Here is a 20,820-nt window from a genome sequence, read left to right as displayed (position 1 = left end):
TTTTATACCCCTTTTATCAGGCAGGCCTGCGTACACGGTGGAGGGGGGTTTTATTTGGGGGGGGGGGGGTGTACGTAAACAGTTGATCTTATCCCATGTTTCCAGCTCCTCCCATCTTTCATCAATCCAAGCCCATAAACGCGCTCAGCGCTTACCCTCTCAGGTCCTGCCTTGCATCTCTCAGGCGCAGGGGATTCTGTTGGGCGCCTTGACAGATGCTTCCTTCGTTCAATGTTCTCTGTAGAATGTGCGAACTGAGCGCAGGGCATTTCCTGCTATACGAGGTATACAGGTGCTGCTTTATTTTAGTGACTGAAAACGTCCTGCTGCTGCAGACCAGCTCTGGTGCTGAATTACCTTCCTGTCCCCACCCCACAGGGATCACAGGGATTTTTGCATGCCTTGGACATTTTTTGCACCCGCGGCTTCCGTTCCCTAGTGTCAGGATCGTCCACCCCCCCCCCTCTGTGAACACTGAACAGGGAGATTTTTCAATGTCTTTCCTGGATACAGCACGGTTGTGGCAAGTGATTTCAGGAGAGACATATTTCCTTGGAGCATTTCCAAAAGGAAAAACCCTTCCCAAGGATGTGCTCTGCCTTAGAAATGTACACCAGCTGGTATTTTTATGCCTCACTCGCACACATGTTATGATTTATCATGAGAGCCTTCATAATCACAGCTATGTATTAGGTTTTCGTAAAAGCTGCGGTCAAAAAACTTTTTAAAATAATGTTAATTAACATGTGCACAGAGCTTATGATGCCAAGATCAGATCACTATTTACAAATGACACAGTAGATGTGCTCCTTTCAAGAACCTGAGATGTCCTGTGTATCCCCCGGGTTGCAAAAATTCAAAATTCACTGCAAAATACTATTTGCATTTCAGCGTGTTATTTGGGCCTGGTTTTCAACTGATATTTAACTGCTAAATAAGAAGGCCATACACACATCTGTACCCCAGACATTAAGGTTGCTGAATTCAAACCAAATCTACTAGGAAGCCAGCGGTGCTGAAGTAAATGTAAGCTTATTTCCACTTTATCTACCCTGCTCCTCTCTCATGTTAACTGTGGCAATTTTCAAAACGAAACAAAAGAAAGCCAAATACAATTTTGTTTCTCTGTGCTTATTCCATGCGTTCTTAGATTCTGTTATTGTTTCCGCTTCCACCATCTCCACCATAACGTTGTTCCATATGTAACCCCTGTTTAGAGAGGAGAAGAGGTGACAGGACAGGGGGAGGAGGAGGTGGAGCTGAGAGTGGGAGGAGGGTTCAGGCAGGTAGGGACCCACCACAGGCTCATGGTTTGTGCTAGAAGTATGAAACCCTATATTTCGATCCCTAGTGGAAGTATCCTGTAGAGTATTGTGAGCATGCTCGGTCTAGAGGCTACAGTTCGTGTATTTCAGTTTTTTATGGTTGTGATGCAGCATGTGCAAAACAGGAGCTAAGAGATAAAGCATTCTGCAGGATCAATGGCTGAGGGAACATAAGAACATAAGAAATTGCCATGCTGGGTCAGACCAAGGGTCCATCAACCCCAGCATCCCGTTTCCAACAGAGGCCAAAACCAGGCCACAAGAACCTGGCAATTACCCAAACACCAAGAAGATCCCATGCCACTGATGCAATTAATAACAGTGGCTATTCCCTAAGTAAAATTGATTAATAGCCATTAATGGACTTCTCCTCCAAGAACTTATCCAAACCTTTTTTGAACGCAGCTACACTAACTGCACTAACCACATCCTCTGGCAACAAATTCCAGAGCTTTATTGTGCGTTGAGTGAAAAAGAATTTTCTCCGATTAGTCTTAAATGTGCTACTTGCTAACTTCATGGAGTGCCCCCTAGTCCTTCTATTATTCGAAAGTGAAAATAACCGAGTCAGACTCCTGGTGAAGCTGTTTGCTCCTGGAAGGAAAATGAATTCCCCATTTGCTAGAGTTTTCAGTCAGCGGGGACAATGGAACAATGAGTAAAAGTGGATCTTTCTAACACACACTAAGGGGCCAATGCAAAATAATGCACTGAAAGCAGGTGCTGAGTGTTCCAATGTCCACTTTCCTAACACGCCCCCAGGCACCTCTCCTGGGGGTGCCATGCAATATTTTAATTAGGGGTCGCGCTGTCAAGGAAGTGCTAGGGTCGATTGCACACCCCTAGCACCTCCTTGACAGCGGGAGCCCAGGAGAGATCGGCTGTCCGCCGGTTAAGAAAACGGATGCTGAATTTATTGGCGTCTGTTTTCCTAATCGATGCACAGTCATGAGTTTGGAAAATGGATGCTGGCTAACTGAGCGTCCGTTTCCCGAACCTGACCGCCAGTATTTTTTTTAAATCTTATGTTCCTCTGACTTATTATCACCACAACATTAAGTCGGAGGATGTACAGAAAAGGAGTATTTTCTGCTTTTCTGTACAACATTTTGCGTATTGGATGCACATTTTTTTTGCATTTGGGGTGACTAATAGCCTCATCAACATGCATTTGTATGTGATGAGTGCTGTTACTTTTACGGCGCGTTGGATGCACGTTGTGGAGGCGCTAATCCCCTTATAGCATAAGGGGCTGTGGTGGGCCTACAGAACCCGCATCCAACTGCAGGCTAAACAGTGCGCTTGGCTGGCCGCACTGTATTGCATCGGCCCCTAAGGTACTTGAATTCCCACTGCAATATTGCCTAAAAGAGGGGAGAACCATGAGAGGATAATCTGTAAAATATTAAGAAACCCTTTAGGGATCTCTCAGAGGTGTGCGTGAATTCCATGTTCTGGCGCTCAGTACAGCTATATCTGAAAACTGTGTACACTCAAATGTGTCTGTTGAGCAGCTTCTAAATACTTTTCTTCTGTAAATACAAGTCAGACCAGGATTTGAAAGACCAGCTTTTGGCATTCTCTATCTTATTTCACTTCTTGGTCACCGGTTCCTGTGAGTGCTTTCTCTCACGGTCCCACTGCGTCAGCTGATTGACCACAAGATAACTGAACCCTAAGACCGTTTAGGAGTTCTTTTGATCATTGATTTCACACGCATCCAGCACCCTTTCTGTGAAGAAATACTGTCCTTTTTAATGCTACTTCCCTTGGAGCCACATTATACGACCTCTTCTTTCAGAACTTATTTTCCAGCTCAAATTCCTTGCTTGTTATTTATACCTTGGGCTTCTATTTTAAGTGTTTGTAATTGTAAATGTAGGTTTTATTTCCCTGTTAATTAGTGGTTCTTAGAAAATCAATGTTTAATAGTGTTTTTGCAATACAGGGACTATTGCTGGGTACCTTATCTGGTTCAAACAAATCTATATATTTCCATGACACAAATGCACTATCGTAACAAAACAGTGCTCACATTCCCCCCCAGTAACCAGCACCAGCACTCACATCACCCCTCCCCCCCCCATCACCAGCCCATGATCCCCTAGCTAGCAGTCTCCCTCCAAAAGCTCCAGTCCTCTCCTCCTACACTACCTGAGCCCCACCACTTTCTCCTACTCTTCTCTCTACCAATCTCATACTCCCCACCCTTGCTCCTTCTGTCCTCCGACCACCAGCTCCAAAGCTTGCAAGGGTTGTTGGGAACAGTTGTACAATGGGGTGGGCGGAAGGAGAATGGAGGTCCATCCACTGCTAAAAACCTGTACGGCTGAGGGTGAGTCAGTGCCGAAAAGACACAAAAACAGAGTGGAGGATCCAAGGTAGGCAAAGGTGGGAGTGTGTGAGAGCACTAAGGGTAATGTTATGTTAAAACATGATGTGCATTGCCTTAAGAAAACTTTTTTTGCTATTAGTATGAGATATTAATATTGAAAAAAAAATAAACACCTATTTTATTTTTCTGGAATTGGGGCTATTTTACTAGATAAAACCTAAAAACAAAAACCCCTATTTATCCCTTTGATAAGAACATAAGAACATAAAAAGTTGATATACTGGGGAAGACCGAGGGTCCAGTATCCTGTTTCCAACAATCGCCAATTCAGGTTACAATCACCTGACAAGTACCCAAACATTACATAGATCCCATGCTACCAATGCCAGTAATAGCAGTGGCTATTCCCTAACAGGCCGATACAGTACAGTGTGCCCTGTTAGCCCGCGTTTGGACGCGCGTTTTCGACGCGCTAGCTTTACCCCTTATTCAGTAAGGGGTCGAAAACGCGCATCCAACCCCCCCGAAACTAATAGCGCCCGCAACAGGCAAATGCATGTTGATGGCCCTATTAGTTATTCCCGCACGATTCAGTAAGTTATTCCCACACGATTCAGTAAGTAAAATGTGCAGCCAAGCTGCACCAGGAAAGTGTACAGAAAAGCAGTAAAAACTGCTTTTCTGTACACCCTCCGACTTAATATCATGGCAATACTAAGTCGGAGGTCCCAAAAGTTAAAAATAATTTTAAATAAATAAATAAATAAATAAATAAATAAATATAAAACCGGACGCTCAATTTTGCCAGCATCTGGTTTCCGAACCCGTGGCTGTCAGCGGGTTTGAGAACCGACGCCAGCAAAATTGAGCATTATGACATTCTCCACCAAACTACTCGTTGACAGTCGCCGCTCCTGTCCAAAAAAGAGGCGCTAGGGACGCACTAGTGTCCCCTAGCGCCTCTTTTTACCGTTGGCCCTCATTTGCATGCGGGCTGATACTAAATTGCGCGCACAGGAGAAGTGGCCTGTGCACACACCCGAGACGCTCTCCTGCGACTTTTACTGTATCAGCCATAAGTCAGCTTGTTTAATAGCAGTTCATGGACTTATCCAAATCTTTTTTTTAACCCAGCTACACTAACTTCCTTAACCACATCCTTCAGCAATGAATTCCAGAGCTTAATTGTGCATTGAGTGAAACAAGAATTTCTCTGATTTGTTTTAAATGTGCTACTTGCTAACTTCATAGAGTGCCCCCTAGTCCTTCTCTTTATCTGAAAAAGTAAACAACCAATTCACGTTACCCATTCTAATCCTCTCATTATTTTAATAGACCTCATCATATCCCCCTCAGCTGTCCCTTCTCCAAGCTAACCTCTTTAGACTTTCCTCATAGGGAAGACATTCCATCCCCTTTATCATTTTGGTTGGTCCTTCTCTGTACCTCTTCTTCAGTGCAAACTATATCTGTTTTGAGAATGCGAAGACCAGAATTGTACACAGTACTCCAGGTGCAGTCTCACCATGGAGCGATACAGATGCATTATGACATTCTCCATTTTTATTCACCATTCTCTTCCTAATAATTCCTAACATTCTGTTTGCTTTTTTGACTGCCACACAGCACACTGAGCTGACAATTTAAATGTTTTAATCCCTATGATGCCTAGATCTTTATCCTGGGTGGTAAGTCTTAATATGGAACCTAACATCGTGTAACTACAGCATGGGTTATTTTTCCCTATATGCCTCACCTTGCACTTATTCCACATTAAATTTCATCTGTGCCATTTGATGCCCAGTCTTCCTTCTCACAAGTCCTCCTGCAATTATCACAATCCGTTTGTGATTTAACCTACTCTGAATAGTTTTGTGTCGTCTGCAAATTTGATTATCTCACTCGTCGTATTCCTTTTCAGATCATTTATAAATATATTGAAAAGCACCAGTCCAAGTACAGATCCCTGAGGCACTATCTCTGTCTCCCCTTTCTCCTCTTGGGGATACTTATTTAGATCCATAAATGTAATCTCAGAAGGCTTTTGGTAGTGTTAGCAATATTCAAAGGCGTTTACTGTAGCTGGATAACTTGTGAGATATCTGGCTAAATACTAACTTCAGAAAATTTCTGGAACTTATCCAGCTAAATTTTAGTCATTATCCAGCAAACATGTATCCAAAAAAATAAGGGGAATATTGGTAGCCTTCTGAGGAGGGGATCACTTAGCTGGGAAACTTATGTGGCTAACTGATATTTGGAATTAGCTGTGTATGTTTTTTGGCTAACTCTATCCAGGTCTAGCCGAGGTCATGTTCTTGGATAACTTTATGCTTATGCAGCTATTATTTGAGCCATCAGAATTTTAAAAAAAAGAAAGCAAAGTCTGGGCTAGCGGCCCTTCCCCCAAGTGGTTTTAAAATTAAGGCCACCCCTTTCCGAAATGTGTTTAAAAAGTGGTGGGCCGACAGACCCAAGGAGTTAGGCCAGCCCACCCCCTGGCAATTCAACATATTCCTTCATATAAGGAACCCACTTCTCCCACCTCCAAGTAACCTCTGCTGTCAGCACCCCCAAATTTATTTTATTTATTTATTTATTTAACATTTCTTTTATACCGATATCCGTTCGCACATCGTATCGGTTCACAGTGAACAAAAAACCATTGGGCAGTGCCCGTACATATAACAGATAACATAATATAATATGATGAACTAGGCAACATATAAATAATTTATGGGAGGAGCCCTTACATATAACAGGCATCAATGGGTAGATGCTATGGAATATAACTATAACTATATACATGATAGTGCAAAGTACAAAATCAGCACAAATAAATAAATGTTTAAGTAAATGAATGAATAAATAGCAAAGACTAATGGGGCTGAGGTACAAGTGTACTGGCGTTGCTGGCATCAGCAACGCCAGTAGCATAATCTACCATTATTACTGCTCCTACAATAACTTACGCCACCAGCCACCAGGAGTGGTATGCATGTAATGCCATTGATGCCTCCAGAGACCGTGGCAGACTTTGCCATTTAGGGGTGCTGACAGTGGAGGTTGGGGTGGGGTTGGCTTGGGTAGGTGGGAGGAAGGGGCTCCTTTACAGGAGGAAACGTGAATCTCTGGGGGGAAGGGGGGTTTGCTGGCCTTCCTCATGGGCTTGTTGGCATAGCTGGATTTAAAAAGGGTTTGGACAAGTTCCTGGAGGAAAAGTCCAGTTATTAACTAGGTGATTCCTGGAAACTCATTACTTTGTCGCTGGGAACAGTAATTTTGAGAAGCATACTACTTTGTCATTAAGAGCAAGAAACAAAAAACTGGATCTATTTTTTTGGATGGGCCAGGATGATGGGCTTGATGGACCTTTGGTCTGACCAAGCAAGGCACGTCTTATGTTCTTATGAACAGCAATCCTGACCCTTCCCACCTGAGCACACACTCTTGGAGATACATCCTCTGTGCAAGAGGGTAAGGCATCACCTGGAGGACAGGACCTAGCCTCAGGATCCCTTCCTGCCACACCAAAGAGACGGACTCCTTCTAAGTGACCTTGCTTCTCAAAAGCAACATAGGGGCTACTAGGCTGGAATTGTGATTGCTCTTCTGGTTCCCTGAAGATCTTCTATGTATACCTCTGTCTGCCTCAGCTACTCCAGGTCTGCCACCCTGGCCTGCAGATATCAGACTCATTTTCTGAGACCCAGGAGCTCTTTCCAACAGATGCACACATGCGACTTCTCACCAACACGTACTTCCCATGCATATGTCCGTGCATGTACCAGCCTTATCCACACATTTTCAGAATGGACGTAGGCGCATAACTTCGCTTTGAAAATTCAGGCTAAAGTTTGTCCCCGCAGAACAGGCTACTGAAAATTACCCTCAAAATGGAACATCTGTATTTTTTATAAGAAGTGACAATTTCTATTTATATCAGTCCGCTTTGAAGTGGCTGAAAGGTGGAATATAAATCAAATTAAACAAATCATTAAATATGGGCAGCACTACTCACCATCTAAACTTTGTTTTTTAACTCTTTATTTATTAACTTTTATATAGTATACAATAGAAAAAGATAGGAAGGGCCATCCCTCCAGTCCCCAGACTCACCATTTAAACTTGAGTTTTCTTATGGAAGCTTTTCATTTTTAAAAATGAAATGTCAGATTTCAAGTAAATGTATATTTTAACAGGAAAATTTGGTGATTGGCAAGAAAAAAAAACTAAGAAACGCATCTGCTAAGGAAAATATTTAATGGGCTTCAGATTTAATTGAATTTAACTGTGGGAAACTGACTTACAGTGCTATCAGTTTGCAAGAGCATCATGAGACATCATTAATTTCAGTGAGGCAGTGCTTAATTTAAATATGCGGTTGCTGATTAATAATAGGCAGGAGCAGCTAGGAAACAGGAGTTTATGTTAAAATGTAGAAGACCTTAACCACACAAAATGTTTTACAGGGTAGGCCATTTGTCTTACGTCTGTATGTGAAGTCTGTCATTTGTCCTAGACTTCCCATTCAGTAAAAGAATAAATAGCAGGTCTGATAAAGGAATAGAAAAACTGCAAATATGACTTCATGAAATATCAGTCCTCTGTTCTAGTTGCCCTGAGCTCAGATTGATTTGTCGTTAGCCATTGATGAGGGCGTATTTACTCTCAGGAAGTACAATGAAAGGAAAAGCTTATTATTTTATTTGCTCCAAAGCACTGAGCTGCAAAAGCCTTGGGAAAAAATCCAGATGGACAACAGTGTTTCCGTCATTGCTATAGTTATGTTTATTTACAGAATTTCCATCCCTCCATAAGCTTCTGGCAGTATGGGTCTTGAAAATCTATATTAAATGTAGAACATGGGCGTGGAACATTTAACATTGCTGAATTACTGAATTCGCACACTGTAAATGTTGGCTTCTTTAATGTGCGGTCAGTGAAAAGTAAGGGTCCTTTACCACACTTTTTTCCCATTTTGACCAACATTAAGGGACTTGTTTTTTTCAGACCATCCCTAGAAGTGTCTGTAACTCTTGTTCCGATTGATGAGCCAAGAGGGCAGGGGCACATGAGGGTTCTAGGTCCAATTCTCAACTTCTCTCCCACTCCAACCAGTCCAGGGGCCCCGGGATAGGGTTTTTTTTTCCGGTGGGACAGGAAGAGGGGAATAAATCCCCCAAGAACCAAGGTGGCAGGAGTGACTAACTTTCACTGTACTGGGAGGTATCTGTTCAATTTCACCCTTAAGGAATGTGAGTGCCAAGAAAATACTCTGGAGACTCAATTTGAGAGTCCAAAATAATTCTTTACTACAAAAGGTTCCTAAATGGCAAACTGGCCCAGTTCTCATTAGTTCTTGGCATAACAGATAGAAATCACAGGTCTTCAATCTTTTCTTTACCTTTGCAAGGGTCTCTCAGTATCTGGGCCAAGGAAAACTCTCAGCCTCCATTGATCAGACAAGTAAGGCTTCCCAAATGGGTGAAAAAAAAATCCTCTTTCCCAAAATACTGGCAATAAAAAAATTAAAGGTTTAGACTTTGCACAATCTCCCAACGTATCTCTTCTCCCATTGTAATCAATAAGGTGGGATGGTCGGTCAATAAATGACTTATGAGGAGAGATTGAAGAACCTAAATATGTATACCCTGGGAGGAGGTGAGGAGTAGGGGTGATATGGATACCTATTTTCAGATACTTGAAAGGTTTTAATGATCCATGGTCAACAATAAACCTGGAATAAAATCAGTAGAACTAGGGGTCACGATTTGAAACTCCAGGGAGGAAAACTCAAAACCAATGTCAGGAAGTATTTCTTCATGGAGAGGGTGGTGGATGCCCGGAATGCCCTTCCGGAGGAAGTGGCGAAGACTAAAACTGAAGGATTTCAAAGGGGCATGGGATAAACACTGTGGATCCATAAAGGCTAGAAGATGGGAATGAAGAGAAGAGCCATGGGGGTGGCTTGCTGGAATGGAGGCTACTACCTGGTGATTACTATCCTTACTCAATAAGTCTTCACTCAGTTAATGCAACTCCAACATTGCTCTCTGCTTCAACGGCAAGGGGAAATGTGGAAAAGAGGATTTGCATTCAGACAACAACCAACAAGGATTGAACTACACAGTCTGGGTAAACAAATAAGCATGGGGGTAGCTTGCTTATTGCAGCGGTTACTACCCTAAACCAATTAAGCCTGATACTTCACTTTGAATGCATATACAGCGTTTCTCTCTGCTTCAACGGCAGGGAGAAATGTGGAAAAGAGGATTTACATTCAGACAACATCCAACAAGGCATTGATCTGTGCAGTCTGTGTAAACAAGCATCGGGGTAACTTGCTTGATGTGGCGGTTACCACCCTTAACCATTAAGCCTTATGCTCACCTTTGATGCAACTCCAACATTACTCTCTGCATCAATGGCAGGGGGTAGCAGGAAATTTGAATCAAAGTTACCAACAAGGGCCCTGAACTTAGTGGTCGGTGAAACAGATAAGTATGGGAAAATAAGTGTGGGAACTTGCTGGGCAGACTGGATGAGCCGATTGGTCTTTTTCTGCCGTCATTTCTATGTTTCTATGTAAAGACTCCAGATGGGGGTCCTCAGATGTATCGAAAAGGCTCCACTTACAGTTCTCCTCTTCAAATGACAAAACAGGGTCTTCCTTAGGAAAGGTCCAGATATCAGGGAATACAGCAGCTCTCTCAGATGTCCACTCTTCAGGGTAGGAAGGTGGCAATAAGTTTCCTCCCTAGTAAAAGTCTTCATAAAATGTGAAAATCTGGAATCCTTCTGTACTGAGTCACCCCTGATCCAACCCACAATTTGTGGGATGGAGAGCAGCGGAATCTTCCCTACCTCCTATTCTAAACTAGCTATGGGACTTCCCAAAATCCTCTAGCCAGGGGTACCAGAGTTCTCACAGGAAGCAAACCTCAAAAGGATAAGTAAAAAAAATCAGCAACCAAGCTTATGGAACTAGCACCCAGAAGGTAATGGTCGCCTTCAAACTCCTGATGGTATTCTGGCCTTGAGGCCTAGCACCAAGAGCAGGGGAACTGTGACTGAAGATGGCACTCCTGCTTCCTCCACTCTAACTTAAAAGCCAGACTCTGCATTGTTGCAGGCACTTTTATAAACAGCAGGGGGATGGCCATTCCAGCAACCTCCGTAGAAGAACTGTTCCAAAATTGTGCAGCCCTCCCTCTGATGCCTAAGCTCTAGTCTCCTAGCTCAAAAGGACTTAGAGCTAGGGCCATTTTCGTAAAACATCCCAAAGGGTCATTACACACATTTCCTTCTCCCAGGTAGGTAGGCTTCGTCAGCTTGGCCATATATATTGGGGCTGAGCTGTGCAGAGAGCAGGTGGTGAGAGTTTGAGTGGAGAGGAGGTCTGAGGTAGTGAAGTAGATGAGAAGTTCCTTTCTAGGCCTCCCTGGCTTAGGCAATAGGTTCCAGTGACGTGGTGACTTTTTGGAAAAGAGATTTGCTTTTGGACTTGTGTCCTGTCAAGGGGGGAGGGGGGAGCTGAGGGGAGCTGGGAGTAGGGTGCTGTTTTGCCCTTCTAGCTACCTAAGTGGGGTCTGCAGTAGCCCTAGAGAGGAAAAGAGACTTCTGGGGAGATTTGTGTGCTTGGGGGAAGTTTTTGGACTTTGCCACTCATGGTTCCAGGAGCATTGTGATTTTTCATTGAAGAGACTGAGATCTGGGTCTTTTTGCCAGGAGCCAGATTTCAATTGCCTACCCCACCTTTTCCAAAGGCCTCTGCCATCACAGGGATACTGGCTCGGAGAACAGCAAGTGATAAAAGGCACTGTGGAGTTTTTAAATTTGTATGAGATCTATGGACTTTGTTTTACAAATTAGACTAACAGGCTGCAGTAAAGTTTTAAGTTTTGAACATCTTGCCAGTTTGACCTGTCCGCTTTTTCCAAGAGAAAGGATTCACCATCTGAGAAAACTGTGAAGAGAGTGAAAAGACTGGAAAGTGGGTCCTCACCCCTACGAGCCTAGGGCCCCAGAGGTGTATCCTCCCCCCACTGGAATGGCCGTGTGGCGAAAGAGAGAAAAGAAGCAGAGATTTGGATAGAGAAGTGGCCCCGGGGAAATTGTGTGTTCCAGGAGTCCCGAAGATATTTATAATCTGCTTTCAGAGCAGGAGCTTGATATTTTATGTAGAGCTGAAACCTGGCTCTCTGAAGCAGAAGGATTTATTGTAAATGAGTTTTGTCCCTCTGATTATGTATGGGAACATCAGCCCAGGGTAATATAAGAAAGGGGGTATTGTATTTAAAACCTCTGTTCAGTTTCCCTTGATTTTTGTCCTGGGTTGCAAAGGTTTGGTGTATATCTCAGTCTTTACTTTCACCTTAATATTGAAATGAGAATATCTATGTAAGTTAGCCGATAAGACTTATCCAGATAACTTGCATGGGATAGTCAGCAGCATGGCTATGTTGCTGAATATCCCTGTGTTTGCTGACCCTTAGCCAGATAAGTTATATCTGGCTAAGTTAAATCTGCTTTATGGAAGGACTAACTTATCTGGTTAACTTAACTAGCTAAGTCCAGGAGAGGTCACGTGATGTGGTAGTGAGGAGGACACAGCTCTCCTTGTTTCCTGACCGGCCTTACCCATCGCGAGCCATCCAGCGCGTTTTTCTGCTCCTCCGTCAAGGTCTTGAATCGGGGAGTGAGCCTATGTCAGTGGCCAGAACCAGGGCGTGTACGATACACGCCGATGACCACGAGAAGATTGCCAGGAAGGAGAAGGAGAAGCCGAGGGGACCGAGATCTCAAGATGGCGGATGTGGCGGGACGTGAGTCCCCTCCCCCCCACCCAGCCATGCAACCGCTCACCCTTGCAGACATTAAAGCGGAGATAAAAGAAGCCTTGGAGGAAAAATGGTCTGCGCTTACAGCGCAAATGGGGGAGGTTCGGGACTCTTTGGCCTCGCTGCCACCTCGGCTCGAAACGGCTGAAGCCCAGACTCTCGGCATTAGAAGATGCCGTGGGGGAGACTGCAACTAAGATGGCGGCACATGCCAGCACTATACAGGCCCCTGCAGTCAAAAGTGGATGAACTGGAAAATCGCACGTGTCGCGGACAATCTCTCCGCTTCTTTAGGGCTTTCCAGAGAATATTGAGGAGGCATTCCTTGTGTTCCATATTAGAACCCTGGATTCCCGGAGGCACTTTCCTTGCCCCATTTGCAGGGAAAGTCGGTCGTGGAGAGGGCACACCTGCTGGGGGCTAGGAGGATTGTACTCAGACCGCCCGAGGCTAGTGATAGCCAAGATTCTTACGTCTACTCCGCGCACAAGGGAGAGATATGGCGCGATCTCCCGGGCAAAGCAGGAACTCTGCTATCAGGCTCACAGCATTAGAATTTTCCAGATTTTTCACACCTCAGTCTCGGAGGGCGCGAGCTCGGCTTCTCCCCCCTCTGTTCAACTTTACATAATCGTGGGGTGAAGTTTGCTGCTCTCTATTCCCAGCACGGCTCCGCATATGGCACGCAGAGAAAAATCCATTCTTTTGAATCAGTGGCGTTGGCGCAGGAATTTGTGACCCTCCTTACAAACATGACTTTTTGCGTGGAATTTCTTGATATTCCGGTGTTAAAGTTGCACCAAACTCGCTCGGAGTCCTAATGTTGTTGTTTGGGAACTGGCTTTTATGTGCCTTTTCTAAACTACACTTGCTTAAAACATGGTTTTTTTCTGCAAGACAGTTTTGAAAGACGGACTGCCCTGTGGTTAGCCGGGTTGTGGGCTCCCGCAGCTTTTTCTCAATGGTTTTCTTTCTATTATGGTGTGAGGGTAATATAGTACTTCCGGAGTTAGGACCAGCAAGTCAGTAACCAACAGTGACTCAGAATAGGTTTTTTGTTTTTTTTGTTTTATTGGCATGGCCAACTACACAAGGTGTGCTTGGCAGAGACACCATGCATGCTCGAAGATAAGCATTGACTTTTTGGAATGTACCCGGCACCACTGCAAACGCAGTGGCACAAGACAGGGTTGATTTTATTGGCACCACGTGGAAGACGACATTTTGGATATTCTCTCCTCTCCCACGAAGGACTTCTTTTAAAGCCTCTGTGGAATGTCACTAAGAGACAGAGGAGAGTGTGTTTCTTTTCTTATTTTCTCCTTCAATTCTTGGTGTCGCAGTGGAACCCATCCAAGGACAAGAGGTTGCAGTTAGGTTTATTGCTAATAGTTCTGATGCTGTTGAGATTTTAGTTTATTATCATTTTTCTGGACTCTTCTGGGCCTAGCGGACTGTGGCCTTTAACATGTTGGGGGTTTTTTTTATCCCCATTAAGATAGCTCATTGCTGTTATGGTACTTGGGGGGACTTTTTGTGTGGACTGAATGTGTGTGCTGGTATGAATGGCGGGATATTGCTGACTTGCTCGACCCGTGAATGCTCTTGGGCGTAGCGGATGTGAGATGCCCTTTCTATGCAACTGGCATTGTATTTCGTGAATGCTTATAAAGAGGTTGGGTCAGGGACACTCATTAACCGGACCTTTACCCTTCCGTCAGGGAAGGCATGGGAGTCAGTGGAGGATTGGGGTAAAGGAGACTAGTCTAGAAGGCTTGGGGAGGGGGGATGGGTTGGTTGGGCGGGGGGAAGGGCAGGGAGTGGAAGGGGGGGGAGGAATTGGGGGGTGGGTGGAGGGGTGGGTGTTTCTGGCACAGCGTGAGTTACTTACTGCAATTGGTTTATTTTTTCATGATTCCTAATCTTTTGGGGGATAGACTACCGGAGGAGGCCCCTGCTGGGAGGGCGTCCTCGGGGATTATGGTACAGCCCAGTGGTAATTATTTCTCTTTTCAACTAGCCTTGAGTAGACCAACAAGAATTTGATATCTTGGAATGTGTGTGGGATTCACTCGCCGATCAAATGCTCTAAAATTCTTTCTTTGTTAAAGAGAAAGTCAGCCCAAATAGCTTATTTATAGGAAACTCACCTTACTAATGAAGAACATGCTAAACTGAAACGGGGACTGGGTTGGAGATGTCCGGTTTGCTTCTGGCACCACAAAATCAGAAGGGGTGGTAGCAATCTTGATAATAAAAGTTTTGCCCATAAAGATTATAAAGGAGGTTGCCGACCCCCAAGGTCGGTTTCTTATTTTTGGTAATAGAGCTTTATGGTCGCACAGTAGTGTCTGCAATGTATATGCTCCAAAATATATAGCCCCTCATTTTTTCGACAGCTATACTCTTATTTACTTCCGTATATTAATGATACTTTACTATTGGGCGGTGACTTTAACACAATCTGTGATGGGAACCTAGATGCCTCTCAGTGGCGTAGTGGAGGGCGGGGGGTGGGACAAGGACCTCAATTGTTGGAGACCTCATTACATTTGTTGGATGCGTGGCGCACGTTACACCCTTTAGAGAAAGATTTTTCGCATATTTCTTGTGCGCACGCATCCTTCTCCAGACTGGACTATTTCTTGGTCAGTAGTAGTGTGTTTTCTTTGGTTCAAGATGCTGGCATAGATAATATTGTGATTTCGAATCACACCCCAGTGTGGATAGATGTTCAGTTTACGTCCTCCCAGCCATCCGCTAAACTGTGGCGCTATCCTTATTTTCTAGCCAAGGACGTGAAATTTCGGGAATATGTCCGTACTAAGTGGGAGGAGTACGCGTCTTTAAATCACACGCATGTTTCCCAGCCTGCTTTGTATTGGAACGCGGCTAAAGCAGTATTGCGGGGGGATATTATATTTTATGTTTCCCATTATTGCAAGACTCTGACAAACGTATATTACTGCCTGAATGCCCAATTGAGTAAGGCCAGGCAGTGTCTGATTGTGCATGGGACTGAAGATGCGAGAGTAGACTATCGATCAACTCAGGCAGCGCTTAACTCCCTGTTGCACCAGCGGGGGGAAAAAAGTTTTTTATACTACAAATTTCATCTTTACCTGTATAGTAATAAGACGGGTCAAATGATGGCCAATTTGATTAGATCCACTAGGACAGTAGGGTTTATCCGGTGCTGCGGGTCTCACCCACAAAGGTGGTCCGAGATACTCCTCGGGCTTAAATGGTTTTCCGAGACTACTATGCTACTTTATATGCCTCGGAGACAGGACACGGGGAGGATGGTATGCGGTTCTGTCCACGATGGATTTACCTACCCTGACCAGAGGGCAACAGGAAGTATTGAATCAACCACTATCAAAGTGGGAGGTGGGTCTGGTCATCCGCAGCTTAAGCCTTTCAAAGCCCCGGGCCCCGATGGATTCACGGCAGTCAGAATTCTATAAGCTCTTGGTAGATAAGATATCTGCACCCCTGACTGCAGCTTTTTCCGCCGCTGGTCACTAAGGGATCTTTCCCTCCTCATGATAATTTAGCCCTTATTACTCTTATTCCAAAAGCAGATAAAGATCCTTTGGCACCAGGTATCTTACCGGCAATTTCACTGGTGAATGTGGATCATAAAATCTTGGCTAAAATACTGGCGGATAGGCTGGCTCCACTCTTGCCCTCTTTGTGGGAGATCACCAAGTGGGATTTGTGAGGGGGAGATATGCTTAGCTAATATACGTAGAAGTCTTAACGGCTATGACGTTTTGTTGTCAGCTTGAAACTCCACATCTGGTAATCAGTTTTGACGCCGAAAAGGCGTTTGGACAGAGTGGAGTGGCGCTACCTGTTTCACTGTTAGAGGCTATGGGGTTTTCAGGGGTTTTTCTTGCAGGCGGTGGTGGTGGTTGTTATAGTTCTGATCCTAGAGCGGTGATATTGGCGAATGGTGCAAGATCGGAACCCTTTGGAATTACCAGAGGCACTAGGCAAGGGTGCCCGCTGTCGCCTCTGCTCTTTATTTTACAACTTGAACCCCTTTTGTTAGCTCTTTGGGGGTTCCCGATCTAGGAGCCTACAATTTGGGGAGTCACTTAAGGATCATTTGAGATTGGATGATAGGTTCCCCGGTGCACACCGCGTTATATGCTGATCATGCCTTAATGGCTTCCTTTGATCCAGCTTGTGTGGTCCAGGCGGTTTCTAGCAAGCTTCCCTCTTTTCTTTGGCATGCAGTGCTGGTACGCCCTATTCGACAGACATGGCAGTGATTGACGAAATTGTTGCAGATGCCCCCCCCCCCCAGTGTGCCTATTTTTTGCCAGTGCGAGGTAACATTGACTTTACCCCGGGGTACCAATCTGCCAGCTTTGCGCTTTGGGAATCCAAGGGGATAACCCGCCTGGGACACTTAATTAGTAAAGAAAGGATATTTATTTCTTTTAAGGAATTCGGGGAATTTTATGGCTTGGGAGCTACACATATTTTCCCCTACCTCCAAATTAGACACTATATACGGGCTACCCCGGAGGGATATAAAGCACCCTCTGTGTTTCATACCCTAGACCAAGTGTTTCACTTTGCTAAGCCAACTGCCCCGTCGTTATCAATGTATTATAAACAGGTACGGAAGCGATTGGAGGTGGACTACTGTGCCACTTTGGAATCGCGTTGGAATAGTGATGGTGACTTTGTTGTGACCCAGTTCATGCTACGAGCTGGATTTTGACGTGCAGCCAGGATCTCGAATAATTACTATTATTGGGAGATGCAGTTTCTTTGCCGTGCCTACGTTTCATCACAGGTGGCTTGTCATTTCCATGTGGATTTTCCAGCGGGTTGTATTCACTGCGGCCATACTCCGGGCACCTTATCTCATGCATTTTGGTCCTGCCACCCCAATACGGCAGTTTTGGCAAAAAGTGGCAGATTATATGGCTGATTTATTGGATGTTGGCCTTCCCTGCCAATACCGCACTGGCTATTATTTGGGTGCATCTCCCCTGTTCGGATTCGGGATCCTTGCTCACGCATGTTATTACATAAAGCTTGTCTTGTAGGTAAGATGATCCTCTCAGTTTGGCGCACTACTGACAATCCATCCTTCTGGGCCCGGCGGAACACTCTACATTTCATGATGACCATGGAGGGTTTGGCTGCTCGGCAATCTCCAACCCATCAGCGTAAATTTCTTGTCATCTGGCGTCTCTACATTCAATCTCTCCCGCACCGTGCATGAAGTCTCAAAGTTAATGATTAATTGTGCACGGTTACCTATTTCCCCCTTTTCTTTGGCCTATTGTTTACCTCAGCTTTGTCTTCTTTGGCTGGTAGCTCACTATTTGTCTATTCCTGCCGTTGTCACTTTGGGGGGGGGGGAGGAGAGGGAGGGGGAAAATTAATTTTCACGGTTGCTGTATATACTGGGGGGGTTAAGGAATGAATCCTCTCAGTTTGTTGTATTGTTATTGAAAATTAATAATAAAAACTGTTTAAACACAAAACTAATTAAGTTCAAATATTAGAACTTATCCAGCTAAGTTAACTGGATAACTAGCCTCACCCTGATCCATCCATTGCACACCTACTAAATATCCTGCTAACTACTTAGCTGGATAGGTTGACCCCTGAACATAGCCAGATATTCAGCGGCCACCATTTAGCCAGATAAGTTCTTACTTATCCGGCTAAGTAGCTCTGCATATTAGCTTCCTTATATTTATTATACTGATCACCATGGACTGAGACTATAGCTCTCATGCCACTTGCAGAAGGATTCTCTATCCTCCATTTAAAAAACTTGGAGTAGATTATTTGGGGGGGGGGGGGTGTTTAACTTTCATTTTGAAGAAACTTTTATGTCTGTTATTGAGGATTTTATAATGCTTTTGTCTGTAATGGATCTGATTCAGCAAACTGATTTCCTAACTCATTCTGCAGGACATACAGCTGACATTTTTTTAAACCAAATTCATGGGTTGTTCAAAATCTTATCTTCTAAGCAGATTATCTGGTTGGATCATGTTTTTATTAAATGCCAGTTGGTTATGCCTTATGATAAACATCCTTGTGTTAGAGTAGTGGATTCCTGACAAGTTTGTAGTCTAATTGATCCTAAATTATTTGGGAGTCATTGGAAACAGCTACAATCTGATGCAAGTGAATAAAACAGGTGCCTTTTCTTTTCATCTCTGGGTCAAGCTCTAGACAATATTGCACTGTATTGTATAAATCTTTTAAGGTCGTTAGAATAAGGAACTCAGTTCAGTGGTTTAGTCCAGATTATCTAGAATTAAAACACAAAGTTCAACAAACTGAGAGGCTCTGGCATAAGAAAATAAGAAATTGCCATACTGGTTCAGATCAAGGGTCCATCAAGCCCAGCATCCTATTTCCAACAGTGGCCAAACCAGGTCACAAGTACCTGGAAGTACCCAAAACATTAAGTAGATCCCATGCTTTAATGCTAGTAATAGCAGTGGCTATTCTCTAAGTCAGTTAATGGACTTATCGAAACCTTTTTTAAACCCAGCTACACTAACTGCCCTAACCACATCCTCTGGCACCAAATTCCAGAGCTTAATTGTGCGTTGAGTGAAAAAGAATTTCTCTGATTAGTTTTAAATGTGCTACTTGCTAACTTCATGGAATGCCCCCTAGTCCTTTATGCAGGTGGGCAAACGGGGTAACATGGACCGTCACGGCCATATGCCCCAGGAACTGCAGCATACATTGCGCAGAAACATGTCGGCGATGCTGGACCTCCTCTGCTAGGGTCAGCAGTGTGTGCGCCCTGATGCAGGGAAAAAGACTTTGCCTTTGTTGCATCCAACATGGCTCCTATGAAATCCAGCTGTGACGACGAACAGAGATTGGATTTCAGGCAGTAGATAGTAGGTAGTCGTCCAGGTATGGAAAGACCTGGATTCCCAGCTTGCGCAGGTAGGCACCCACAATGGCCAAACACTTCGTGAAGACCCCGGCCTGCGGAGGCCAGGCCAAATGGGAGCACACGGTACTGAAAATATTGACGACCTACCACAAAAGCGAAGATACTTCCAGTGACTGGGGAGGATCTTGATATGGGTATATGCATCTTTGAGGTCGAGGGAGCAAAGCCAGTCTCCTCTTTGTAAGAGGGGCATCAAGGATATCATCTTGAACCTTTTTTTTTTTTCTTAAATCTGTTCAAGGCCCGTAAATCGAGAATCAGACGGAGGCCTCCTGTTTTCTTTGGAATTAGAAAATGATGGGAGTAAAAGCCCTTCCCTGCTGCTCCTGAGGGACAGGTTCTACTGCTCTGGCCCTTAGAAGGGTTGAGAGCTCCCCTCGAACCACTTCTGGGTGCGCAATGCGAGCCCATTGTGGGCACAGGGGAGAATCCAGTGGAATAGCCATGAGATTCAACCTGTAGCCATGATGGATGATGGACAAACCCACTGATCCAAAGTCAAGGCCGGCCACGTGTCTGCAAAGAAACGGAGTCTGCCCCTGACTGGTTGGTCCTCCGGTACCTGAAGAGGCTACGGGTTTATACTCCCTTGCATAGAGGTCCTTCAGCTGTGCAACCGCCTCCTTGACCTTGTCACCAAACCGGTTATCCCTGGTGCAAGGCAAGTCAGCTAGCCGGTCCTGCACCTCTGGATGGAGGTCCAAAGCATGAAGCCAGGTGAGACGCCATGCAGAAATGTCGGCCACTGCAACTTGGCCCGCCGTCTCAAAAATGTCATAGTAAATGAGTGCTTTCCACATTCCAGGACCTGCAGGACATGCACCATAAGGGCCTCCTGAGGTTGCTGCACCAGGTCATCCACAACCTCCTGGACTTGTTTCCAGAGATTACAGGTATATTGGATCATATACAAAAGCTAGGAGATGATACTGGTCACCAACATGTAGCCTTGAAACACTCTCCTTCCCATATTATCCCATGCCCTGTTTTTATTTATTTATTTATTTATTTATTTATTTAACGGTTTTATATACCGACATTCATCAAAGATATCACATCGGTTCACAGCGTAACAAGAAACTAGTGCCAGTGGCGGCGCTTTACATCGAACAAGTTTAACATAATACAGTTAAAAAATATTGGAACATAATAACTAGAGCATGAGGAAAGGTAGGGGAAGTAAAACATTAAACTAAAATTAGAATAACATGATTACAAGATGGTAAAAGAAGAGAAAAAAGGGGGGGGAGAAGTGACAGAAGAATAAAATTAGATTAGTGAATTATTGTAAGCGAAGATTGCAGGTATATACAAAATGTACAATTATAGGGAATAATATAAAATAACAATAGTTCA

This window comes from Rhinatrema bivittatum, chromosome 13 (genome assembly GCF_901001135.1).
Source record: "Rhinatrema bivittatum chromosome 13, aRhiBiv1.1, whole genome shotgun sequence".
NCBI lineage: Eukaryota > Metazoa > Chordata > Amphibia > Gymnophiona > Rhinatrematidae > Rhinatrema > Rhinatrema bivittatum.
Note: the sequence above shows the minus strand (reverse complement) of the source record.